The sequence below is a fragment of the Vigna unguiculata genome, unplaced genomic scaffold (genome assembly GCF_037176805.1).
Source record: "Vigna unguiculata cultivar grain cowpea cultivar isolate G323 ecotype 2 unplaced genomic scaffold, ASM3717680v1 ptg000475l, whole genome shotgun sequence".
NCBI lineage: Eukaryota > Viridiplantae > Streptophyta > Magnoliopsida > Fabales > Fabaceae > Vigna > Vigna unguiculata.
Window position 1 is genome coordinate 22,501 of NW_028197110.1, and position 5,000 is coordinate 27,500.

Genomic DNA, 5,000 nt, shown 5'->3' on the forward strand with positions numbered 1-5,000 from the left:
ATTCATGGACCCAATTCAATTCAGCGGGATTTTTCATTCATATTTTTTTCCATCAAGAGAGTTTTATAAAACTCTTGGACTCCCGAATTTGGAGTATCCTACTTTCACGCAATTCACAGGGTTCAACAAGCAATCGATATTTCACGATCAAGTATGTAGTACTCTTTGTAGTAGCGGTCCTTATATATCGTATTAACAATCGAAAAATGGTCGAAAGAAAAAATCCCTATTTGACAAGGCTTCTTCCTATACCTATGAATTCCATTGGACCCAAAAATGATACATTGGAAGAATCATCTGAGTCTTCCAATATCAATAGGTTGATTGTTCCGCTCCTGTATCTTCCAAAAGGAAAAAAGATCTCTGAGAGTTCTTTCCTGGATCCGAAAGAGAGTACTCGGGTTCTCCCAATAACTAAAAAGTATATCATGCCTGAATTTAACTGGGATTCGCGGTGGTGGAGGAACTGGATAGGAAAAAAGAGCGATTCTAGTTGTAAGATATCTAATGAAACCATCGCTGGAATTGAGATCTCATTCAAAGAGAAAGATATCAAATATCTGGAGTTCCTTTTTGTATATTATATGGATGATCCGATCCGTAAGGACCATGATTGGGAATTTTTTGATCGTCTTTCCCCGAGAAAGAGGCGAAACATAATCAACTTGAATTCGGGACAGCTATTCGAAATCTTAGTGAAAGACTGGATTTATTATCTCATGTTTGCTTTTCGTGAAAAAATACCAAAGGAAGTGGAGGGTTTCTTCAAACAACAAGGGACTGGGTCAATTATTCAATCAAATGATATTGAGCATGTTTCGCATCTCTTCTTGAGAAACAAGCGGGCTATTTCTTTGCAAAATTGTGCTCAATTTCATATGTGGCAATTCCGTCAAGATCTCTTCGTTAGTTGGGGGAAGAGTCCGCACGAATCGGATTTTTTGAGGAACATGTCACGAGAGAATTGGATTTGGTTAGACAATGTGTGGTTGGGAAACAAGGATCGGTTTTTTAGCAAGGTACGGAATGTATCATCAAATCTTCAATATGATTCCACGAGATCTAGTTTCATTCAAGTAACGGATTCTAGCCAATTGAAAGGATCTTCTGATCAATCCAAGGATTCTTTCGATTCCATTAGGAATGAGGATTCGAAATATCACACATTGATCAATCAAAGAGAGATTCAACAACTAAAAGAAAGATCGATTCTTTGTTGGGATCCTTCCTTTCTTCAAACGGAACGAACAGAGATAGAATCAGAGCGATTCCTTAAAATCCTTTCTGGATATTCCTCAATGTGCCGACTATTCATGGAACGTGAGAAGCAGATGAATAATCATCTGCTTCCGGAAGAAATCGAAGAATTTTTTGGGAATCCTGCAAGAGCCACTCGTTCTTTTTTCTCTGACAGATGGTCAGAACTTCATCTGGGTTCGAATCCTACTGATAGGTCTACTAGAGATCAGAAATTGTTGAAAAAAGAACAAAAGAAACATCTTGCTTTTTCCAGGCGATCGGAAAAGAAAGAAATAGTGAATTTATTCAAGATAATTATGTACTTACAAAATACCGTCTCAATTCATCCTATTTCATCCTATCGAGGATGTGATATGGTTCCAAAGGGTGAACTGGACAGTTCCAATAAGATTTCATTCTTGAACAAAAATCCATTTTGGGGTTTATTTCATCTATTCCATGACCGGAACAGGGGGAGATACACGTTACACCACGATTTTGAATCAGAAGATATATTTCAAGAAATGGCAGATCTATTCACTCTATCAATAACCGAGCCGGATCTGGTGTATCATAAGGAATTTGATTTTTCTATGGATTCCTCCGGATTGGATCAAAAACATTTCTTGAATGAGTTATTGAACTCCAGGGATGAATCGAAAAAGCACTCTTTATTGGTTCTACCTCCTCTTTTTTATGAAGAGAATGAATCTTTTTATCGAAGGATCATAAAAAAATGGGTCCAGACCTCTTGCGGAAATAATGTGGAAGATCCAAAACCTAAAATAGTTGTATTTGCTAGCAACAACATAATGGAGGCAGTCAATCAATATAGATTGATCCGAAATCTGATTCAAATCCAATATAGCACCCATGGTTACATAAGAAATGTATTGAATCGATTCAATTGCAACTTCGAATATGGAATTCAAAGGTATCAAATAGGAAATGATACTCTGAATCATCGAACTAGAATGAAATACACGATCAACCAACATTTATCAAATTTGAAAAAGAGTCAGAAGAAGTGGTTCGATCCTCTTATTTTGATTTCTCGAACGGAGAGATCTATGAATTGGGATCCTAATGTATATAGATACAAATGGTCCAATGGGAGCAAGAATTTCCAGGAACATTTGGACTATTTCATTTCTGAGCAGAATAGCCGTTTTCAAGTAGTGTTCGATCGATTACATATTAATCAATATTCGATTGATTGGTCTGAGGTTATCGACAAAAAAGATTTGTCTAAGTCACTTTGTTTATTTTTGTCCAAGTTACTTCTTTTTTTGCCCAAGTTTCTTCTCTTTTTGTCTAACTCACTTCCTTCTTTTTTATTTGTGAGTTTTGGGGGTATCCCCATTCATAGGTCCGAGATCCACATCTATGAATTGAAAGGTCCGAATGATCCACTCTGTAATCAGTTATTAGAATCAATAGGTCTTCAAATCTTTCATTTGAAAAAAAGGAAACCCTTATTATTGGATGACCAAGATACTTCCCAAAAATCGAAATTCTTGATCAATGGAGGAACAATATCACCATTTTTGTTCAATAAGATACCAAAGTGGATGATTGACTCATTCCATACTAGAAAGAATCGCAGGAAATCTTTTGATAACACAGATTCCTATTTCTCAATGATATCCCACGATCCAGACAATTGGCTGAATCCCGTGAAACCATTTCATAGAAGTTCATTGATATACTATTTTTATAAAGCAAATCGACTTCGATTCTTGAATAATCAATATCACTTCTGCTTCTATTGTAACAAAAGATTCCCTTTTTATGTGGAAAAGGCCCGTATCAATAATTATGATTTTACGTATGGACAATTCCTCAAAATCTTGTTCATTCGCAACAAAATCTTTTCTTTTTGCGATGGTCAAAAAAAACATGCTTTTTTGAAGAGAGATACTATTTCACCAATCGAGTTACAGGTATCTAACATATTGATACCTAACGATTTTCCGCAAAGTGGCGACGAAGGGTATAACTTCTACAAATCTTTCCATTTTCCAATTCGATACGATCCATTCGTTCGTGGAGCTATTTACTCGATCGCAGACATTTCTGGAACACCTCTAACAGAGGGACAAATAGTCCATTTTGAAAAAACTTATTGTCAACCTCTTTCAGATATGAATATACCTGATTCAGAAGGGAAGAACTTGTATCAGTATCTCAATTTCAATTCAAACATGGGTTGGATTCACACTCCATGTTCTGAGAAATATTTACCATCCGAAAAAAGGAAAAAACGGAGTTCTTGTCTACAAAAATGCCTTGAGAAAGGTCAGATGTATAGAACCTTTCAACAAGATAGTGTTTTTTCAACTCTCTCAAAATGGAATCTATTCCAAACATATATACCATGGTTCCTTACCTCGACGGGGTACAAATATCTAAATTTCATATTTTTAGATACTTTTTCAGACCTATTGCCGATACTAAGTAGCAGCCAAAAATTTGTATCCATTTTTCATGATATTATGCATGGGTCAGATATATTATGGCGAATTCGTCAGATTCCATTGTGTCTTCCACAATGGAATCTGATAAGTGAGATTCCGGGTAATTGTTTCCATAATCTTCTTCTGTCCGAAGAAATGACTCATCGAAATAATGAGTTACTATTGATATCGACACATCTGAGATCGCTAAATGTTCAGGAGTTCTTCTATTCAATCCTTTTCCTTCTCCTTGTTGCTGGATATCTCGTTCGTACACATCTTCTCTTTGTTTCTCGAGTCTATAGTGAGTTACAGACAGAGTTCGAAAAGGTAAAATCTTTGATGATTCCATCATACATGATTGAGTTGCGAAAACTTCTGGATAGGTATCCTACATCTGAACTGAATTCTTTCTGGTTAAAGAATATCTTTCTAGTTGCTCTGGAACAATTAGGAGATTCTCTAGAAGAAATACGGAGTTTTGCTTTTGGTAGCAACATGCTATGGGGTGGTGGTCCCGCTTATGGGGTCAAATCCATACGTTCTAAGAATAAATATTGGAATCTCATCGATCTCATAAGTATTATACCAAATCCCATCAATCGAATCGCTTTTTCGAGAAATACGAGACATCTAAGTCATCCAAGTAAAGCAATCTATTCCTTGATAAGAAAAATAAAAAACGTGAATGGTGATTGGATTGATGATCAAATAGAATCCTGGGTCTCGAACACTGATTCGATTGATGATAAAGAAAAAGAATTCTTGGTTCAGTTTTCTACCTTAACAACAGAAAAAAGGATTGATCAAATTCTATTGAGTCTTACTCATAGTGATCTTTTATCAAAGAATAACTCTGGTTATCAAATAAGTGAACAACCGGGAGCAATTTACTTACGATACTTAGTTGACATTCAAAAAAAGTATCTAATGATTTATGAATTCAATACATCCTGTTTAGTAGAAAGACGTATATTCCTTGCTAATTATCAGACAATTACTTATTCACACACCTTGTGGGGGGCTAATAGTTTGCATTTCCCATCTCATGGAAAACCCTTTTCGCTCCGCTTAGCCCTACCTCCCCCTAGTAGGGGTATTTTAGTGATAGGTTCTATAGGAACTGGACGATCCTATTTGGTCAAATACCTAGCGACAAACTCCTATGTTCCTTTCATTACAGTATTTCTGAACAAGTTCCTGGATAACAAGCCTAAGGGTTTTCTTATTGATAATAGTGACTATATTGATGATAGTGACGATATTGATGATAGTGACGATATTGATGATAGTGACGATAGTGAC